The sequence below is a fragment of the Ictidomys tridecemlineatus genome, chromosome 15 (genome assembly GCF_052094955.1).
Source record: "Ictidomys tridecemlineatus isolate mIctTri1 chromosome 15, mIctTri1.hap1, whole genome shotgun sequence".
NCBI lineage: Eukaryota > Metazoa > Chordata > Mammalia > Rodentia > Sciuridae > Ictidomys > Ictidomys tridecemlineatus.
Window position 1 is genome coordinate 22,169,685 of NC_135491.1, and position 23,212 is coordinate 22,192,896.

Consider the following 23,212-nt stretch of genomic DNA (forward strand, 5'->3'; position numbering starts at 1 on the left):
GCTCTCTGAATGGAGCCTCCGTGGCCTTAGCCTCCCTCTCCTGCATGAAGAAGGACTCCGGGAGACACCTGGGGAGCATCATTAATTAATTAATGATTGCGACTGCACTGGGCTCTGCTGTTTTTAGAATATCATGTGTCACACAGGCAAGGGCCTCTCCTGTTGGGTCTCAGGGCCAGATACAGGAAGGTGGAATAGGCCAGGAGCCTATGGGTGGCAAATGAGCCTATGCCTCTGGGCAGAAAAATCTATGGCCAATTTACACCTACATCTGTCCCCTCATCCATCCAGATTCGCCAAGTACAGACTGTTTCCTTGGTTCCAGGCCATGTCCCCTTCCCTTGACCTGCCACCTACTAAGGAGGGACTGTGGGCTCCTTAATAGTCACAAAAGAGGAAATGCTGCCCCCATGTGGGGGAACATGCTCCCTCCACGTGGCCCAGGATGAAGTGAGAAGTCTTCAATTTCCCCTTTGTATAATGATCCAGGATCCTCTGAGGTACCTATGACCACCCACCAAAGCAATGGGAGTGGTTCTGCAGTCTCTTCTGGAAACTTCCTTGGGAATGGCAAAGTTATCTATATTTTGCTCTCCTTGGAACTGAAGGACATGCAGCTCCTCTCTGCCCATGTGAGGTGGGAGGAGGCATGGATGTGTCAGTGGGTGGAGGATGGGGGGATAATGAGATGACAGGTCAGTGATCTTTCCAAAGAGTAAAAAGATACTGCCCTTAAGACAAAGTCCAGACTCCACGGAGGTGGCCCTGGTCCAGCTGCTCCTAGGAGCATCAAGTATCATCTTGACTCCTAGTCCCTCTCCTATCCCAATATTCTACATTCCAGACACAGTAGCACCATGTCAATTCTGGAAAGAACCAGGGTCTGGGTTCTCTGGATCCTAGTATATTCTGTTCCCTTTGACTGAAATACTTTGTCGTCTTTCAGGTCTCGCTTAAGATGGAACACTGAAGGGACCCTGAAACCTGGGTCCACATGCTCCTTGTACAGATGTAAGATGTCAATTTCTCCAGGAAATTGCCTTTAGCATGGAAACAGGGACGGGAGGGGTAGGGAAAACAGTCTAGAGAAGGGGCTGATAGATGGCCAATAGTTTCCAGACACATCTCAGGGACTGGATGTCAGGAGCTTCCCGGCAAGCACCTGAGACTCAGTGGCAGTGACTTGAGGGCATGGGTGACTTCAGTGAAAGAAGGGTGGCCAAGTGGAAAGCTCAGAACTGCCACCTACTGGCCACTGAGAGAAAGGGTCTGAAAGTGCTCCGGAAACAGCCGACCTAAATAATCCCTGGATCCCCCAGGGGCATGGGAAAGGAGAAGCCCATCTACACTGAGGTCTCCAGGATATGTAAAAAGAGTGGGGGCGGAGGGGGTGCCAAAACAGGGTCACAAAAACCATAGCCTATTTAAAATGGAAAATTTAACAGTTTTTACACCAAAATATATACAGCACAATGCAAGTAGGATTTTCACTAAATAAATGAAGGATTTAATCTAAGAAATATTTGCTCATGAACCAGTACAGGTGTTCTGGAAAGGCAGTCACACCTCTAAAGTAATTGGATGGATGCCAGCTTCTCTCCCTCCTTTTCCTCTGACAATGTGTAACTCCATTTGGAGCTGGCAGTCCCTTTGGGGACCCTGAAACCTGAGTCCACATGCTCCTTGTGCAGATTTGAAAACCAAGGCTCAGAACAGGGAGACTCCTAGTACATTCTAGCCCAAATGGGGGCTCGCAGAGCAGCCTGCCCCCCACCCCAGCAGTTCTTTCCAGGCTCCACAGAACTCTGCACCCGACTCTGAGCTTGCAGCCCCGGCACAAACATGACTTTCCAGGATCCGGGGGTCTGGCCACGCTGCCCACCTCCCCAGGCGCTTCACCATCCAGTGTCCTCTGCCTCGTTTCCCTGCCCTTTATAAATATGCATTGGGTCTGAGAGATGGGGGGAGGACTCTTTTTGAGGGAAAATTAGGCACAATGACAAACTTAGTTATTCATGCAAACCATCAGCCTGTTATCCCTGATTATGCAGGATGCAAACTGTGAGTATCTGAGTGACTGAGCGCGCTCATCAAAGGCGCCACCGGGCAGCAGGGCTGCTCCCAGCCCAGCCCACCTTGCCCGCCGCCTGCCTTTGTACTCTCTTCTCAGCCCCAGCGCAGGCCAACGGGCCGCCTCCCTCTGACAGCGCGCGTTCCTGACGCTGGGACCCCTCCGCGCTCTATTTTAAAGGATTAATTAACCTTGTGAGATTGGCGGGGAAAAACTCCACCTGGCTATCTACTGCATGAAAGCATCCGCTCACCAGAGTATTTTAAGCTCACAGTGCAGACCATATGGTATTTCAAAGAACAGAAGTTGAAAGTACAGTACATATTTATTCCTTCCACAGAGAGCATTAAAGGGGTTTAAGTATTTTATTAAAGCTTATATGTGCGGGCATGTGTGTGTGCGTTTGTGGGTGTGTGTGTGTGTGTGTGCATGCATGTGCGTGTGTGTGCGTGTGTGTGTGTGTGTGTGTGTGTGTGAAGCGAGCGGAAATATATTTGACGCATGGAAAAAATAAATTACACAGATTTATTTTCATCTCTCTGCCAACCCACCCCATAGCAACAGTGAAAACTTGGTCTATGTAAACTTGAGAAAACAAGAAATATTTTATCAAGTCGTCTCAACTCACGGCTATTGCCAATTTTTCCTCTTTTTTGAAACACCAGCAGTCTGCTAGTGTCAGCACGGAAGGCAGAGGGAAAGAAGTGGGGGTGGCGGGTGGGGGACCCTAAAAGAAGTCATGGGCTAGGTCAGGCCCTTTCTTCAGGAGGCAGGGAGTTCAAAACCAGGACCGCCAGACTCATGACTAGATACGAATCTCTCTGAACCTCAATGCCCTTATCTTACGCAACACTGATCTCACAGGGTTCTTGTGAGAATAAAATTAGAACTACGTATAAAGGTGCCGAGAGCAGTGTCTGACCGGCCCATGTCTAAAATGTCAGAGTCTGATGGTTGTGTTCTCTCTCCCTTCTCTTGATTACAAGAGCCCCACCACTGTCCTTGACGAAGTCCCTTTCTGTCCAAGCGATAAGTTGGAAACAACTCCATTCCCTAAGAGGGAAGCTATGACCAGAGTAGGCCCGCCAGAGCCCTGCATCTCCCTGATTGGTTCAGGGGTGAGCTCATGATTCAAGTCAGACCAAAGAGGCTCAGTGCTGAGACTCTCACTAGAATTGAGAAACAGGTTCCCTTTCCCCAACAGACTTGCTAAACTGGAAGTTTAGAACTCAATGCTATCCTAGTCCAGAGGGGGGGAAAAAAAAAGTATTGGTAGGAGAATCTAGGACAGAAATTTTAAAGGAAAAAAAATAAGGTAGGGTAGGCAAGCCGGTCAGGTTCAACAGCCCAGGACTGAAGTTTTCTTCTAACAAAGTCACAGGCTGCTCCAATCCTCTGCGGAGCACCAAGCTGCTCTACCCTCCACAGCCAGGATTCTGCCTGCAAACCCCAAAAATGACTCTGATGGGGAAGAGGCGAATGGGACCTGAGACCTGAGAGAGGCAGGCGCCTGAGGAGCAGGCGCCTGAGGAGGGGTGTACAGTTTAGGATGGAATTTCAGGCTGTGGACTTCCAGATACACACCCCTTTTCACTCTGCCAAGGCAGAGTTTGTGGCCTCCGAAGTTCATTAAAAGCACACAGTAGCTGGGCACAATTGCACATGCCTGTAATCCCAGCGATTCAGGAGGCCAGACAGGAGGATCACAAGTTCAAAGCCAGACTTGGAAAATTTAGCAAGACCCTGTCTCAAAAAAATAAATAAATCAATAAAAAGGGCTGGGGATGTAACTTAGTTGTAGAGCACCCCGGGGGCTCAACCCCAGTAGAGGGGGAAAAATTATAAAGGGACTCAGCAGAACTTTCACTTTTGTTTCTGGAGTTATTTTCCAACTTTATAAAAAGGCAGACATGTCAGGCATGGTAGAGCTTGTCGGTCATCCCAGCAACTCAAAAGACTGGGGCAGGAGGACTGTGATGGAGGCCAACCTCTCCAATTTAGTGAGACCCTATCTTAAAAAATAAAAAGGGTTGGGTATATGGCTCAGTGGTAAAGCACTCCTGGGTTGAATCCCCAGTAACAAACAAACAAAAACAAGCCAAAAAAGACATAGCACAGGTGTCAGAGCTTGAACTTTGAAATTTTCCAGATCTTCCCTCCTCCCATAATTCTACTGAAGGGAGAAAAAAAAAAAAAAACAGTGGTAAAAGTCTCTCCTGAACCCTACACTTACCATCTTCTTTGCCTTCCTATGTTGGAGGAGAGAAAGTATGTTCAGAACACAATATATAGATGGAAAATGAAATTTTCTTTATTATGCTACAAATAAAAGTTGAACCTCCATTTTATATGGTGGCAGAAGTTAACCTAATCAGTTCCAGGTTTTCTCCGACACTTTGCACTTTGTTCAGGTATGTCAGATTTAAGCTCAGTCAGTTCAGAATTTCCTTTACTCCCCTTATTCCTTCTGTGTTTGAGAGGCATTGGTGACACTGGCACAGGGAAGTTGTTCTTGGTCATCCAGTGTCACTCCTTGGAGATCCTGCTCTAGGTATGGCCAAGTAACTCACACCTGATCAACTCTTCTGTAGACAATCATGAATTCTATCACCAAGAAGGCACCTAACAGTGGCTGAAAGGAAGATTCTGGAGGACAGTCAATAACTTTAAGGAAAAGAACACTAGGGCAGTTTCCCTTTTTATGGGCTTAAGCCTGAGAGCAGGTTCCAGTCTGCTCCACAGAGAACCCTGACAGAAAACCTTAGTAATGAACTATAGAAATGATTCCTGAAAGTAAAGTCTTCTTAGGCAGAAAACGTTAAGTAGAAAAGTCTTAGTAGTTTGAAGAACTGAGGTCAGGGTAATTGTAGCAACTGAAAAGTGACTGGAGAAATGCAAAAAGAGAGAAAGACATAGAAGAGGAGTCCTAAAACCTGTGTATAAAAATGCTGAAATCTCTGGCTGACCTCAGAATCTTGCATGAGTGAGGCAATCACCAAGCAGTGCAGCTAAAGCTAAAATAATTTAATTGAAATTTCAACTACAATACTCTGCAGGGGAGACAGATTCTACAGTTTTGAGTTCATCTGAGTTTATTATATACTTAAATAAAAACCAATACTCTTCATACTTGCAAATTTCTAAAAGACGACATCTTAAGCGTTCTTAACATAGACATACAATAAGTATAGAGGCAATCATACATTGATTAGCTTGATTTAATCGCTTCATAAAGTATACATATACCAAAACATTGTTTTATTCATTGTAAATAAATATAATTTTTCTCAATTATATCTTAATAAAGCTGGGGGAGGGAAATCAGTACTCTTAAAAGGAATATAAAGAATCCAGTGTCAGCCAGGCATGGTGATACATACCTTTAGTCCCAGCAGCTCAGGAGGTTGAAGCAGGAAGATCACAAGTTCAAAGACAACCTCAGCAATTCAGGGACGGCCCTAAGCAATTCAGTGAGACACTATCTCTAAATAAATTATAAAAAGGGTTAGGGATGTGGTTCAGTGATTGGGTTCAATCTCTGATACCAAAAAAAAAAAAAAAAAAATCCAGTTGTTGTGGTTTGGATGAGAGGTGACCCAAAAAGCTCATGTTTGACAATACAAGGTTTAGAGAAGAAATGATGGGGTTATGACAGCCTTAACCCAATCAGTGAATCAATCCCCTGATGGGATTAAGTGAGTGGTGATCAAAGGTGGGTAGGGTGTGGCTGGAGGAGGTGGCATGGCTTTGTGGTATATATTGGCTCTCTGGTGAGTGTCATCTCTCTTTGCTTTCTGATCATCCTGTGAATTACTTGCCTCTACCATTCTCTCCACCATGATGTTCTGCCTCATCTGGAGCCCTGAGGAATAGAAACTGCTCTGCATGGATTGTGTCCTATGAAACTGTGAGCCCTCAAATAAACTTTTCTTCTTCTACAGTTGTTCTGGTTAGGTCTTTTAGTCACAGCAGTGAGAAAGCTAACTAAAACACCAGTGTCTCTATAACATATTATCACAACATCTAGGATAAAATCCCAAATAACCTGACATGTGTAAAAAGAAAAACACAACCCAAACTCTAGAGAGAAAACACTCAATGGCTACAAACATAAAATGACTTTAGAGTTTGGAAGTATCCAACAATCATTTTGAGGCAGCCATTCAGGTTAAATACCCCTTATCTGAAATACTTGGGGTCAGATATGTTTGGAATTTTTAAAATTATTTGCATATATATAATGAAGATATCTTGGAGATATATTCTCTCCTTAGTCCCTGCATTATAGTCTAGAAAGTCCAGTGTTCTTGAGGCTGAACACAAAATTCCCAAGTCTGAACACAAAATTCATTTGTGTTTCACATACCTTATAAATACAGCCTGAAGGTAACTGTACATGATATTTTTAAGGTCTGTGTTCTTTCTGCCAACTCTCACATGTGGTCAGGTGTGGAACTTTTCACTTGTCGCATCATGTCACTGCTCAATATTTCAGATATTGGAGCATTTCAGATTTCAGGTTCGGCGTGTTCCATCTGTATAAGTATGCATATGAACATAAAGGAAAAATCTGATCGTTATAATTTTAAAGATAAATGTTCTCAGAGAAGTAGAAATGATAGGCAATTGCACAATGATGTCACTCTCCTAGTGAAATCCACTGGTTGTTGCTGAGACACTTGCAGATATCAGCTTCTAAGAAAGAAGAAAGATTTCTCCATCCAGCTCAGAGTTATCTGGCTTAGACCATACTACTCCCTGTTCAGTCTCTTCTTTCAGAATAGGAGGCACCAAACAATCTACAAATCTTCTCTTGAGAAACACCTTAACTCTCTTTTAGGCTCAGGAAAATGTGACTGCTGCCCCCAAAACCTGAGGCCAAAGAAAAAAAACCCAGAGCTTCTTCAGCTAGAACCCTACATACAATGTCCACTCGATTGCAACCATGACACAGTGACAAGGGAAACTTCCTCTGGACTGAATCTTTCAACACCACTGTTATGTTTGGGATCTTCAATGTCCCCCCAAATTTCAAATGTAAAAATGTGTCTGAGAGCTATAACATCACCAGTGAATTAGGCCACTGATGGATTAACAATTTGAATGGACCACCACAGGCAAACGAGGCATGGCTGTAGAAAGTAGGACATTGGGGACATGCTCTTGGGGATTATGTCTTGTCCCTGGCTCCTCCAGAATTCTCTCTCTCTCTCTCTCCCCTCCAGAATTCATTCTCTCTCTCTCTCTCTCTCTCTCTCTCTCTCTCTCTCTCTCTCTCTCTCCTTCCTAGCTGCCATGAGCTAAAAGCTTTCCTATGACATGCCCTTCCACACGATGTTCTTCCTTACCTGGGGCCCAAGCAATGGAGTCAGCCAATAATGGACTAACCCTCTGAAACTATAAGCCCTAAATAACCTTTTTCTCCTCTGAGGCAGCTCTTGTCAGGCATTTTGATCACAGCAATGAAACACAACCACACAGCCCAAGGTTCTAAGAAAATGTAGGTCTTATAAAAGAGCTTTGTTAGAACTGTTCAGCTTAATTTCCATAAGTTCTTTCTGACGAATAAAGACCTCTATTTCCATTCATAATGGAATAAACATTAACAACTAGAAATTTGGACAAAACATATGAAACAATGCTTTTCATACCGATAATAGACATCAAAGGACTGACCTCCAAGAGAAGGGTGAAAGAGAAAATGAGCCTCAGGAATACTGGACTTTCTAGACTATAAAGCAGGGACTAAGGAGAGAACAGCCGGGGCTGGGGCTGAGGCCCAGTGGTAGAGCACTTGCCTAGCATGCGTGCGGCACTGGGTTTGATTCTTTGCACCACATACAAATAAATAAAATAAAGGTCCATCAACAACTAAAAAATATTTATAAAAAAGAACAGCAGACCTACTGATTTGAGGAAAAAGGGATCAGGGTTCAGGAAGCCTGGAACAGCTGGAATTTTCAAGATAGAAAACCACAGAAGAAGGAGAGGTACAGAGAGGAGCTCCAGCAATCTGCTTAGGAGTCCTCACATGTCACTTGTTTAATATTAAGTTGTGCCTGCCAAGAGTGAAGCTCTACAAGGTCAGGCTAAAAGGAGAAGGGGGCTGGAAGCTAGAATATGATCAATGTTGTAGCTGGCACCAGGCTGGGAAACATTTTAATTATGATCAGCCACAAGTAAATAAGCAAAAAATCTTTAAAGCATCCAAGAAAAATATGTAGTACATACAGAAAAAAAAAAGTAGGAATGAGAGTTAACATTCTGTCAGAAACATGATGTCTCAGAAGACAATAAAAAAAAAACTACAGTAATGAAAGAAAACAGTAACTGGCAACCTAGAATTTTATACCTAGCAAAAAGATCCTTCAAAAAATAAAAATGAGATGAAGATTTTTGAGACAAACAAAGCCTGAGAGAATGTATTACCAGCATACTTACACTATAAGAAGTATTAAAGAAAGCTATTCAAGTAAAAAAATATATCATCAGGTGGATACTGAGAAAGTCAAAAAATGGTAAGTATGTGGGTAACTATAATAAACATTTTATTTTAAAAAATTTAAGTGGTAACTAAGACAAAAATAAAACTGAGAAAAACAGCAAAAGAATGGGAGGGGAAAGAGAAAACCTCTTGTTCTAAGGTTGTTACATTATTTGCCAAGAATACAATATTCTCTGAAAGTAGATTGTGAAAATATGTACTGTAATCCATGGAACAATCACTAAAAACAATAAGCCAACAGTTTTTTTATTTTTATAAATTAAATATTTTTAAATACTTAAAGCAAGAAAAGAAGAAAAAGATAAAAGAGGAACCAAAAATGCATGGGACAAACAAAACAAACAGCAAGATAGTAAATTTTAACTCACACTCGTCAGGAGTTATACTACATAAAATAATCTAAACTCTCCCATTAAAGAGCAGAGATTGTCATACTGAATAGAAAGGCAAAATCCAGAGCTGGGGTTGTAGCTCAGCAGTGGAGTTCTCACCTCTGACATGCGAGACCCTGGGTTCGATCCTCAGCACTACATAAAAATAAATAAGTGAAATAAAGGTATTGTGTCCAACTACAACTAAAAAATAAACAATTAAAAAAAGGAAGGCAAGATCCAAATAAATGCTACCTAGAAAAAATTTATATCAATCATACTTTTTTAAAAAAAGTATAAGAATTAAAAAATACATACCACATAAACACTAATAATAAGAAAAATGGTTAGTGTACACCTGTAATTCCAGCTACTAGGCAGGTTGAGGGAGGAGGATAACAGGTTCAAAGCCAGCCTAAACAAAACAATGATACTACTGCAAAATAAAAAAATACAAAGGGCTGGGATGTAGCTCTGTGATAGAGGGCTTTCCTTGTATGTGGAAGCCCCTGGGACCATTATCCAGTTTTACGAAAATAAATTAATAAACAAACAAACATCAAGCTGGAAACTCGGGATAAGTAACAGTGCCAGTGAAAAAAGATACACTTGGGCTGGGTATGGTGATGCATGCCTGTAATCTCAGCTACCCGAGAGGTTAAGATAGAGGGATCACAAGTTTGAGGCCAGCCTGGGCAACTTAGTGAGACCCTGTCTCAAAATAAAAAGGACTGGGAATGTAGCTAAGTGGTAGAGCATTCCTGAGTTCAATTTCTACTACCACAAAAGAAAAACAAAAGGTGGGGGGGGGGAATGGGGATATATATCAATGGTAGAGTGTTTGCCTAGTGTGCACAAGCCCCTGGGTTCAATCCCCAGTACTATGGGGGTACGGAGGTACACTTGCTTATCATAAAAGGATCATGTGATCGAGACGATACAAAATTATTAGTGCTTACACATTCAAAAGAAATGTCAAAATACATGAAACCATCAGGACCAAAAAACTAAAAAGCAAAACATAAAAATACATATTTATAGTTGGGGATTTCAATGTTCCTCTCTCAGTAATTAATAGAACACGCAGAAAGTAAGAATACAGAGCACTTAAACAAAATCACCAAATAACTCAAGTTAACTGACATTTATAGAACACTACACTGAGTAACAACAGAATAACACATTTCTTTCAGTTGTATATGGAATGTGTAATAAGTCAATGTGATAGGCCATAAACCAAGGCTCAATGAACTTAAGAGGGTTGAAATTAAAAGAATATACTAGCTAACTATAATGAAATTAATTTAGAAATCAGTAACAAAAACATAACTAGAAAATCTCCAAATATTGAAAGTTAAGTGACATACTTCTAATTAAATAGACTTCTAATAGATCAATATGAAATGATAAAGGATACTGAAAAAATATTTTGAAATGAATGGAAAGGAAAAAAGAACATATCAAAATTAGTGGGATGTAGCTAAATCAGTACTTCCAAAGAAACTTTTGGTTTTGAATACTCACAGAAGAAAATAAAGGTCTAAAATCAATTCTAAAAGTTGCTATTCCAAGAGGTTAGAAAAATAAGAGAAATTTTAACCTAATGCAAGTAAAATAACGAGTGAAAATAAATAAAACATAAAACAGGTAATTTATTTAAGTGCATGAAACTAGCCTTTTTCTTTGAAGATGTGAAACTTTTTGGAGAATTTTACTACCTAATTTCAAGACTTGTTATAAAGCTATAGTAATCAAAATAGTATGGTATTGGTAGATGGATGCATGTAAGATTAATAGAACAGAAGAGAGTAAAAAAAAAGCCCACACAAACATGGTCAATTTATTTTTAATAAATATGCCAAGGTATTCAAAGGGGAACAGACAGTCTCTTTAAAAAATGGTGTTGAAACAGTTGAAGATCCAGGTGGGAAAACACTGAACTCTGACTCTTAATTCAAACCATACAGAAATTTACCTTAAAGTAGTTCATAGACTTAAACTTATTTTTTAAAAAAAAAACCATAAAACTACTAGAAAAACATACCTAAGACTTTGGAGTGCACAATATTTTTAAAATAGGTCACAAAAATCAAACCATTAAATTAAAGAAAAAAATGATCAATTTGGATGTCAAAATTAAAACTGCTCTTCAAAACCTATGGTTAAAAAAAATGAACAGGCAAACCATGGTGCAAAGAAAATAATGTGTGTGTGTGTGTGTGTGTGTGTGTGTGTGTGTGTATGTGTGTGTGTGTATCTGATGAAGGACTTATATAATATATATCTCTGACCACCAGTGAAAAATTCTCCAAACTGCACAACTTGGCAGTTCTTATTTCTCTTTCTGTAAATGGCCTTTATCATTAATTTTTTAAAATTTTTTAATAGTCAGTGCACCTTTATTTTCTTATATGTGGTGCTGAAAATGGAACCCAGTGTCTCGCACATGCTAGGCAAGCACTCTTCCACTAAGCTACAACCCCAGCCCTTTATCATTAATTTTTAAATTAGATTTCCTTTCTTTTTTTGAGCTGATTTCAGCAGTTCCTTGATTTTTCTAGATATAGCCTGTTGTTTTAAGATATAGAAAAAAATTCAGTTTATTGCTTATTTGTTAATTTTGTCTATAGTAGACATTTTTCATTTCATCATTTCTCTGGGGCTGGGGTTATGGCTCAGCAGTAGAGCACTCCCCTAACACATGTAAGGCAAGGCACCAGGTTCAATCCTCAGCACTACATAAAAAATAATAAATAAAATAAAGGTATAAAAAACCCCTCATCATTTCTCATCTTGTGGATTATGCTTTGGAGGTGATGAGAAATCCTTTCCTATCGCAGATGTATTATTATCTCTGCTAATTTATCAGCTTTATACTTTCACCTTTAATAACTATATATTTAATCTACTTGAAGTACATGGTATGAGGTAGGAATCCAATTTTACTTTTTATCCATTACAGAAAGTCAACACTCCCAGTGCCACTTACTAAATAATCCGGGCTTTCTCTAATGATATATGATTTTATCTCACATCACAATATTTTATAATGTCACATACATAATTGAGTTGTTTCTGGATTCTCCAAACTATTCCACTTATCTGTTTCTATATCAATATCATATTATTTTAATTACTATGCTTTTGAAATTTGCTTTTATGCTGGTAGAGTAAGACATCCCCTTTGTTCTTCTTTTTCAAAATTATCTTAAAAGACTGTAGATATTTATTCTTCGATAAAAATTGTAGAACCAGTTTCTCAAGTTCCAGTACAATTGAGCTGGAATTTTTACTGGAATTGCATTGAATACACAGACCATTTGGTGGAAAAGTTATATTCTTTCAAAGTTAAGATATTATCCCATTAATTGTGTATTCAAGTCTTTTGAGGTCTACACATAAGAGTTCTAGATTTTTATCCTTAAAGATCTTATGCATTTTTGTTAGTTGAATCCATGAACACCTCATCATTGTATAAGATGGCTTATTGTATAAATTTTCAAGAAATGTATTATTATTGCAGAGGACAACTCTCTTATCAGGTTACTTAATTTGTCAATTATCTTGTTTTCTATAATGAGGAACACTAGACAATAATAATGATGTTGACTTTTTGCTTCCAATCTTCACATCACTCAATTTTCTCACCTTCTTGCATTGGTCAGGACTTCCAAATGATTGTCCCTCCATACTTGCAGGCTTCACATCTGGGGGTTCAACCAACCTCAATTCAAAAGTACTTCAGGGGGGGAAAAAAACCCAGGCAATTTCATAGGTATTAAACAACACATGCATGATATAGTAAAATAACTACATAACATTTACATTGTATTGGTAATATAGAGATTAAAGTAAGGAGGAGGATGTTCATAGGTTATAAGTAAATAATATGCCATTCTCTATAAAGGACTTGAGTATTTTCAGATTTTGGTCACTTTGGGAGGATCCTGGACTCAAGGATACCAAGAAATGATTGTACCATCATGGCTAGAGGCCGAGTCAGAGGGCATCTTTATCTTCCTTCTGACTTAAAAGGATGAAAAAGTTTGAATTTTGGCCTAGTTCTTATAAAAAAAATGAATGCAAGCATTCAGATATCTGCTAATCTTTGAGAAAAATCCCTGAAATTGGACAATGTAGGCTGGATTTGAGAGTAAGACACTGGGTTGAAATGGCTCTTCTACTAGTTCAGGTAAAACATGATGCATGAAACATAATGTAGTGTAATAGATATTACGGTAGCAGAGAATTGGGTGTCAGGGAGATGAGCGTAGCTCATCATGAGTTCAGCAGAGAATTGGGGGTTGAGGGAGAAAATGATGTGTGATTTGGGGACAGATCAGATTCCCAAAAGTGAGTTAAGATTGGTGCTCCGTTTGAGGCTTGGCTGCTTGGTTGGCTACGTGGATGGCAATGCTATTCACTGAAGAGATCAAGGGAGAAACAGTTTTAGGGGAAGGAATGGGGGTTCCGAATTTCACATACGTTGGCCTAGAGAAGCTGTGGAACATCCAGTGAGGAATCTAGTAGTAGTATGGATGGAAGAACATGGAGTTAAGAGCAGGGGGTCTGGGTGAGAGGATGGAGATTAGGTGTGATGAGTCCAGATGATATCGGTTAATGTTCACAAAGCATTTGGAAAAGTGCCTGGCATGAAGATACATGGGCTAGCTGCTGTTAGAATACCAAGTTTATTCGCACACAGAGTTAAAACAAGAATGGAGACCTTCCAGAAACAGCCCAGAAGTCAAAGTTGACGAGGCATAAAGCATAGCCCAGGCTGGGCAGAAGAAAAATAGCAGGAAGGGTGGGTGCCGAGAAGCCAAAGAACGAATACCAAGGAGGAGCGCGTGGCTGCGCTTCACCACGAACAATATGAAATGTGGGAGTCAATGCATCCTTCCGAGTTTTATATAGTTCTGTCTCCTCAGGGCAGAGCCAGCTCAGGAAACCCGCGCACCTAGAGCTACTTCGGGACGCGACAGACCTCAAAGACACCGGAGCGCCTGCGCACGCCCGGCCCCGCCCCTTCGCGGTGCGCAACCCGAAGAGGCCGTGAATAAGGCATGACTCCGCCCCTACCGCTCCGGCCACGCCCATTCACGGTGAGCATCGCGCAGACTCTTTGCACACTGACCAGCTGGTCCTATCCCAGCACTACGGAGTGCCCCCGACCAACTTGCCCGGGAAGTAAGCGACCAGCTCCAGTGTACCCGGCAGGCGTCTGGGTGGCACAATTCCGTACTCCGTACGCCACCGCTGTACAACCGGGACGGCCAGCTCGCAACTGCGCAGCCGCAGCCGACGTGGGGCGGGACGGGGGCGGGACCTACATGGAGGCGGGGATTGTGGGCGGGTCCGTGTCACGTGGGTAAACACACCGCACGTGGAGGGCAGCCTGAGCGACGAGGGCGGAGCTGGCTGGTGGCTTTGGGGAGGAGGCGGGCCGGCTGCGGAGTGCGCCAGCGCTGGGAGGCCCCGGGCAGGCGGCTGAGCGGGGGCGGTCAGGCTCTGGTCCGAGCCTCAAGTTTGCTGAAAACATGGCAAATACTGACTTTGGCTAAGTCGGGCCAGGTCCTACCCTAGGGAACTTAATGAACTGGGGATAACCGTATAAAGTATGCGCTTTCCCATTTCACAGATGGGGAAAAGAAACTTGCCCAAAGCCACGTGGCTAGCAAGTGGGGCAACCAAGATCCGACCTCGGGCAGCCGGCACCTTTAGAGCTTGGACTGTGCCTTACATTATAGGACTTCTGGGTCCTACTTCAAGCATTTTGCGCTGGCCCTTCGGGACCGAGCGTAGTCTGGGTCCCTTGGTGAGGCCTGTTTTCCTGTTTGTGCAATGAGGTAACAAAGATACCCGTTCCAGAAGAGACTTAGAGGAGGCTCTCTCCAAACCGTCGCGATAGTTTCCTTTCGGGTGTGGCGGGGACAGAGTCGGCCGGGACCTCTGGCCCCACATTGCCTCTCGCTGGACAGCCCCTCCTCCAGCGCATTCCCTCCACGCTGTCTTCTTCTGAATCCGAGCAGAGGCAGCGCCCTCTGCAGGGGCAGCACCCATGGCACAGAGGCTCCTTCCCTGAAAGCTGACTTCTACCCAAGCCGGCCTCCTTTCTCTCCCCTCCTCCTCCTCCACCGTCCTCTCCGCGTGACCAGGGGAAGGCGCAGCACACGGAGTCGGCCCGGCCTGGGGCCCAGCCAAGCTGTCAGCCCAGATTGGCGGGGTTGCTGGAGGCCTCGGAGGGGGACAGGAGTGCTCAGGATTGGAAAGAAGAAAATGTTCCAGGCAGAAGAGCTGAGCTGCAGCCTCCAGGGGAGTTCAGAACACCTTTCCAGGCCCAGCAGCCAGAGCCACCATAGGGATCCCCTACCCAAAGGTGATACCTATGAGCTGGTTAATTGGATGTCTCCTTAAACCAGCCCAAGCTTCCCAAGAGTGCAGTTGGCCGGGGACCCTGAAAATCTCTTCGTGTCTCAGCCTCCCCCACCGTTTTTTTTTTGTTTTTTTTTTTTTTTTTTTTTAACAGGGCTAATGTTATACCCACCCCATAGAATTGCAGGAGAATTAAACGAGTAAACAGGAGTCAAGCCTTCACAGCAGTGCCCTGCCCTTTGAGGAGCACTCATTACTAGGGAGGAGTCCCGTGTGGATGGGAACTGTGTACTTTCCTGCTGTCTCAATCCAAGTCCCCTGGTCCTAATTCATTTATGAAACTTCCCATACAAACTTCTTCACACAGCAGCTTGCTAATGCAGTCACTGTGACACATCAGAACAGTGACATAAGATTGCATAGTGACCCACAAGCTGAATCCCCCACTTGCCTCCTGCCAGTTCACTTAAATACTGGCTAGCCTCAGCATGGCCCTCTCTGATAATGCTCCTTTCTTTGCTCACCCCCACCCCTTGCATCCCCAGGACCATCAGCTACCTGTTTGACTGACTATTCTGTACCATACCTTCCTGAACTACAATGTAATATTGGGCTAGGCACACTCCCTCTGCTTCAAGGGGGCAAGACTACCCGGCGTGGGTTTCTGGGTGGCAGACAGAAGCATGAAAAGCCCTGCCTGAGGCTTTGGTTAATGAAGACCCTGCTGTTTCTCTCTTGCAGATCAGGTTGGGGGTTCTTTTGGGTATTGTCCCAAGGAAAAGGAAGGTGGAAGCACAGAGACCTAGGGTATGCCAGAAAGGAAAATTGAGGAACTTAGGGATCAGGGAGACCTCAATTGTGGTCATTCCCTGTTAGGATGAGCTCTCTCCTGAAGTCAGATGGTGGTCAGGCTTCTCCACAGGGATGTCCAGAATCTTCCTTATATCCCATGCCTGGCATAGAGACCTTACTGTGGAATTAGGAAATTCAAGAGGTTAAATGACAATCGTCACACAACTGCAGCAAGAGGAATCCTGCTGTTGGAAGCAGAGTGTTTGCAGCTGTTTCAGAGCATGCTCACATCTCTGCTGTCACTCATTATTTAGGAGGGTCTTTGTTGTTGTTTCTGTATTTACTGCTTTTGACAAACCAGTATCCCTTTCTTTTTGTGGTGGAGCCAGGTAGTTCACATGGTCTGACTGCAGTCCTGCCTAGAGACTGACACATGCCACGTGCCTAACCAGTCAGAGTTCTACATTCCTCTGGCCACAGCAATTAGTGATCCAGACTGGACCAATGAGAATCATCCCCAGAACTTTTGCTAGAGGTCCTGAGAAAGAGGTATTTGCTGGCAGAAATGTCAGCCTGGAGATACTAGCAAGTATACTACATGACGTCAGCACATGACAGACAAAGCAGAGTTGAGCAAAGTCAAGAGCCAGATTCCTGAGGGTAGCATGTAAACACCTAGATCCAGCCATGCCTGAAATCTAGCTAGATCTACACCTTGATTATTTGTCTGAATCCATAAGCTCATATGAATCCATAAATTCTTTTTTTTTTCTCTTGGCAATTTGAATCATATTTCTCTTTCAACTGAACTTTTTCGTATCTGACCCTCTGTTGTACCAAAGACCATAAATCACAATATTTGATTGAGAGTTGGGGCTTCATGTCACATCAGAAGTGGAACTTACCTGTAAGTGCCCCTGTCAGGGGCTTTGGCCTGCTCTGGCTTATCCCCTGGAACTGCTCTTGCCTCCTGACCATTGAGTTGGTGGCCATCCAAACTATTAGCCTTGATTGTGTGTTCTTTGGGCATCTGCTTTCTGGGTCAGACTTGTCCATAACTATATCCTTAGGACCTGAAATAGAGGTTCTCAGCAAACATTAGTGGAAAGAGTTCATGAGACATTGAGGCTTCTGTGGCTGGTTGGGATTTGTGAGGGGTTCAAAAAAATCAGGATCCCCTAGTGCTGCTTCCCTCCCCCACCCCGCCACCTGCCCTTGGTACGTGCTGGCCCTAGTATCCCATCCCCTTGCCTCCCACTTCTGCTGATCACTTTACTCACTCACAAGTATTCAACTCTTACCTTGAGCCATCTCACGGATGACGGTATGGCCAGTAGAGTGAGGAATGAGTTTTCAACATTAACATACCCCTCTGGATTGCCCTACCACACTCTAAAGGCTTGGGTACTCTGGACACTTCCAAGAACACACTCCAAAAGACCACAGCTGCTACCCACCAGGAAGCCAGAAGGGGGGCATGAAAACCGCACAGGAGGAGAGAGGTTGCTGCTGGGACCCAGACTGTGCGCCTCCCAAAATGTGCAGTCGGCACATCTGCCTAGAGAAAAAGGGAGGCCCAGAATCACAAGCTTTGTTATTTTTACTTTTTGGTGCGAGGGGCCATCTGTGCAGGTTTGAGCTTGTCTGGAGGAAACCAGGATTTGTAGATGAAATTCAAATGCAGGATTTCTTTGCAGGCTGTCATGCTGAGACTTTCTCCAGGAGCTGGGGTGGCAGTGCTGATATTTTTATAGCAGCAGAGCATGCCAGAGTCCAGCAGCTGTTCAGGGTAAGTGTGCACACAGGGCCTTCTACCAGAGTGCTGTCAATGCCTCAGTAATGGTCTTCTCAGTGTTGGCTCCACCAAGGATGCCAGGATGGAACTGAACCACCAGCTGTGTAAACTGACCCCAACTGCCTGGAAGGAGGAGGTCTGGAGAACAGAAAATCCAGTGGGGAGAGGAGGTTGGCAGTTTCTAGAGATAAGGGTTAGGGAGGCTCTGACACCCTCCATTATTGCTGTGGGTCCCTCCAAAACTACCTCAATAAGCATGCAATTGTAGACCCATGCCTAGGATATGGCCATTGCCCCCGTTTTCAATTATAGGTCACCCTCTTGCTCCCTGCATGGAAATTCAGTTACTGCCCTGTTTGAGCTGAAGGTGGAGATGTCCAAGTTGGAGACCCCTCTAGCATCTTCTCACAAACCAGGCTTCCTGGGGGAAGGGAGGACGCTGTAATGTGGGGTCGGGAAAGGCCATCCAATCTCCTTATGACATCATCAGTGAGAGTCCTATATAGGGCCCTCCTTGTAACAGCTGCTGCTACTGTCTGGGTACCAACCCACACATCACATGCTGATGAAGTTTGCATTCAAATAATAACATAGGTGTTATCTGTGAAAACTTGTCTCTAATTTGTAGCACAAAACATTGGATGTAGGCTGGATGCTTTCCTTGGCACTTCTCTCCTGGGCCAGGTGTGTCACATGTCCTTCTTAAGGTATCTACCAGGACGAAGGGGAGAGGACATGAGATTTAGCACATATAAATTTAGAAACTCTTCGATGCTGTTCCTGATAACTTGTTCCAGGTCCTGGGGGTGGTAGGGTGGTGAGAGAAGAGGGCAAATGACTTGTGACTCATCCAGTCATTGCTGTGCCCCTTAACAGTCCTGCCTTTTTCTATTTTATCCCAAATAATTCAATCTAATAATAGGCAGGGGCTGTAGCCAAAAGTAATCCATTAACTATTCACTTTTTTTTTTCTTCCAGAAGAATCCTTCAATGAAGAATGGGATTTAAAGTACACCAAGAGGAGTCTTCAGCTCAAAAATACTGCCCCCAAAACACTGTCATTGCACCCAGAGAGAACCCCATCCCCATGTGTGGGATCATAGCAAAGCAGAGTAGAGGAAGATGAGACAGGGACTAGGAACATAATGACAGACACTGTCAGGCAGGACCACTTTACCAGGGAGAGTAAGGTTCAAAACTGACAAGGAGCTCAGATAAGGGCTTCCAAGGCCTTGCTGGACTCCAGGCTGTGCTGAGGCTGACTAGCTTGGGCGGACAGACTGCTATGTTTTTTGGGTTTTTTTTGTTTTGTTTTGTTTTGTTTTTTCCCCACAGAAACAAAAGGATGAAATCATTAGCATCAATTGGGCACATTCAGTGTAGATTACTGACATGCCATTGTTATGAGGATAAAAGAATATAATTAATAAACCCCACCCTGCCCGTCTTTTATGCTTCCACGAATTCAGTATTGACATCTGCATCTATCTCATCCCACAGATGAGCCATCCCTTTCAGCTGGCCTGGACATCGCTAAAATGAACAGTGCCGAAAATCACTCCTGGGATCCGTCAGCCCATCTTTCTCAGAGGCAGTTTGTCTTCTCGAACAGTTTTCTCCATCAAAGAGGCTGAAGCAAGAGAGGGTTTCCCAGCAGCCCAGTTCAGGTTCCATTCTAGGAGGAACAAAGCCTGCGGCCGTGGCAGAGGAGCCCCAAGTTTCCTCCCACCTAGGATTTTTTCTTCAGGGCCACCCCGCAGGGCAGCCAGTGACCTTTTGGGCATCAGTCCTTGATAGGTATGGAGATTCCCATACCACAGCCTTGGAATCTCACCTGCCTCACCTCTGGCCTTGACAGGCCTTAGATGGAATGAGGGCTAAAGGTCACCCTGGATATCTCTGAGAGGCCAGGGGATTTGGGGGCCCACTTTCTTACCAGTTTGACTTCTGCCCTGTGTACCAGTCACCCTCACCTCCACCCCACTGTAATATCTAGAAAAAAAAAAAAAACTGAAACCTTTGCATGAAAGGAAGCAGGGGAGGTCTCTGAAGTGTGACTGCAAACCTGAAAACACAAAACTAGTCTTGCATCACCATCTGGAAGACAAGAGTTTGAGGAGAAACAGAAAGCAACTTTTAACCCCTGAGAGGCTGCACTTACTTAGTCACTGAGAGAACATCCTGTTGCCTCCTTGCTTCTGAACAGGCCTGCTGGCTGGAGGGCTTGCACTGTCCCTTGGGCCCAGGAGGAAACAGAGGCCCAGAGTAGGTAAGTAACGAGCTAATGTTGTTAGAGCCAAGACACTCCAGTAACTATAGGAATCATGAACTCAGATGTCTTTGGAAACCAGGCAGGTGAAAGAATATGTTTCTGGACACTGAGACATTTTGTACTGAAAGTTAACCATGGCCAAATAGTCTGGTCTTCCAAGGAGAAATATGCTTTCTTTGCCATTTTTTTCTTGAAGTACTCTACCTTCTTGATCTATACTGTTTTCTCCCATTCGATGGCTACAGATACAAGAGATATTTGTCTGTTCCAAGAAGATGTGCAGTGTGTATGTAAAGATAAACAGCTATGGAGTCAGAGACATCAGCATGAGGTACTATAGGGATTGGTAAGGATTTGGGCACATTGCAGATAGACTTTACTCTGCCTGTAGGACAGCCGAGAGCTGGGGAGCCCTATCTGAATGGGAATGCTCCTGAGTTTTAAATGTTGGTTGAAAGGTGATTTAAAACCTCTTAGCAGCCTAAACACAAAAAGAACTCATGGCTGCACCTGACTACAGGTCCTCATGCGCAGCCTCTGCATTAGCCTCTGCTTTGGCCTCCCAGTCTGGAGGAGGAATAGAGGATCAAGAATGTCAGAGGAGTGCTTCAGATCAAGTCACCATCTTTGCAGAGATTGAGTACTCGTCTCTTGTCTATAACAAGAGAACCATTGGTTAGGTGCTTAGCAAGAGGGATGCAGAGAAGGTTCTTGAAGGCTCAAGTTGTGCCTGCTGGAATAGATTTAACTTTGGACTTTGTTTCTTTTAAAAGGATGGTATCACTGGGAGGGTTCATCACCATTCTTTCCACAAATGAAGCTGGGTTCCCGTATGTCACCTCATCCTTGCAGCTCGCCCAGGAACTGGAAGGCACTGGTATGTGGCTCCTTTGCTCAGAATAGGACTGGGGCAGGGACTTGATTCATTCCTGTTAATGTCTTGCTTTTCAATCTTATTTTCTTCCAGAGGAAACTTTGGAAGTAGAGGATAGTGACTATGTAAGAATCCATTCATTCATTCTTGGAGCAAGTATTTAATGAACACCTGTTTTGTGCCAGGCCCCATGCAAGTCAATGAAATCATTTGGTAGGTAATCACTTGAAAATAAAAAAAAACAAAAAGACTTTGTGTGCATATTTTATTTTACTTGATTTTTTTTTTCCAGATGGGATCTCTATTGTCCAGGATAGCCTTGATTGTCTGGGCTCAGGTGATCCTCCTCCCTCAGCTTCTTCCAAGTAGCTGGGACTACAGATGCTCTGTTCCATACCCTAACCCTAACCCTAAACTACTTAGAGATAATACAATGAAAAGAAATAGACCTATAGGGGGGAAAAAAGCAAATATTTTCATTTATTTATATGAAAGTGTAATAAAAATTCTGGAGCAAGGTACACGTTATTAATACCAATATTGTTAAGAATAGATCTCTGAGGGATTTTTGCTTACTATGTTGTGTGATTTTGAAGTATTCTAACTTATTATACCCAAAAAGCTCTACTTTCATAACTAGAGTAAAACTAGTAAAGTTAAATAATAGCAATTTTAATAGAAAGAAAATTCAGCAATACTGAGTACTGGAACAGATGTGAGGAGGTGGGAACTCTTCATCCTCCCTGGCTGGGAGTGTAAATTGGTGCAATTTGGGAGAGGAGATGATTACCCTTAGAAAGATGCAAAGGCGCATGCCCTTTGACATGGCATTTCCACGTCTAGCAATGTGCCCTGCAGGAGTTCGCATGGGTGATACACATGTGTGCAAGATGTCAATTACAGCACCATTTGTGATGGTGAAAAAAGAAATTGGAAATCTATTTGTGCACCAGGGTGGGAGGGAATATAAATATATACCACAATTAAAAATGAATGAATGTGACTACTGGCATCAACATGGACAAACTTAAAAGTAACGTGGAAAGAAAATAGCAAGTGACATGATATAAAAGGTTTGGTGACGTTGATGTAATTTAAAAAAAACCCAGAGTGATGTTTGCTATATTTATTGCTAATGGAGCCACATGTAAATGATAAAAGTCTAAACATAAATGGAGTAATCATACACTCTACCCCTGGTAGTTGTTTCCTCTGAGGAGAAAAGAACCATGAGATTGGGAAGGGACTCTAGGGAACTTCACTTGTGCCTGTCATATTGTATTTCTTTATTTTAAAAAGTATGTGGCCCACATAGTGGCACATGCCTGCAGTCACAGCTGCTTAGGATGTTAAGATAAAAGAATCATAATTTTGCGGCCATTCTGGGCAACTTCGTGAGACCTTGTCTCAAAATAAAGAATAAAAAGGGCTGAGGATATAGTTCAGTGGTAAAGTACCCCTATATTAAACATACCACTACCTTAAAAAAAAAAAAAGGAGAAGGAGAAGGAGCAGCTAATATGGCAAACCTGGGTGATGGGTCCACAGATGTCATTTGTGTTATTCTCTGCACTTTAAAATCTTTGTCAACCTGTGGTGTAAACTGATCTTGTTGTTTTATTTTGCATTTCTCTGATGATTTGTGCTTTGAATAGTTTTCTTGGGCTTATTGTGTATTGCCAGTTCCCATTTTTGACACCTGTATTAATGGTGAACGGTGAAGTGAGTTTTGCAGTGGTGAGAGGGAAGGTGGAAGTACCCTTTGGGCAGGTGACCATTCAGGTTTAAGTCGGGTGGAGGCTGACTGGGGTAGAGATGCAACCAGGAGGTGTCATAAGTTTTGGAGTAATGAACTTGCCCAGGGACAGAATGTCAAGGGGCAGTGGTGGGTGGCCCTGAAGGGCCCTATGACTCCTTCAACTTTTGTTGGAACAGAGAGGAGGAGGGACTTGGGAGGAATGATATCAGGCATGTAATTGGGAGGTGTGCAGCCACAGAAGCTGAGGGACGATGGAACGTGTCTAGAGGGCAGGTGGAGCTAGCAAAGCTAAATGTGGCAGGGATGAGGCTGGAGAGCACTGTGAGATTTGTCACCTGGAGATTGTGTTAGTCAGCTTTCCATTACTATAACAAATCCCTGAAATAATCAATATATGC

General features: G+C 43.2%; 1 long non-coding RNA gene across 5 annotated transcripts in view; it reads left to right on the top strand.

Moving 5' to 3' along the window:
* The window catches only part of LOC110598688 (uncharacterized), a 35,697-nt gene extending 14,391 nt beyond the window's left edge, over positions 1-21,306 (top strand). The window contains exons 2-7 of one of the 5 annotated variants that reach the window (XR_013430828.1): positions 13,879-14,052; positions 14,589-15,326; positions 17,812-17,903; positions 18,888-20,178; positions 20,955-21,058; positions 21,149-21,306. This is a non-coding gene — a long non-coding RNA (uncharacterized LOC110598688). Of the gene's footprint in view, positions 1-13,878; positions 14,053-14,588; positions 15,327-17,811; positions 20,179-20,954; positions 21,059-21,148 lie in introns of all 5 variants that reach the window. The other 4 variants (XR_013430826.1, XR_013430829.1, XR_013430827.1 and 1 more) reach the window with 4 other exon arrangements.
* Positions 21,307-23,212: the final 1,906 nt, after the last annotated feature.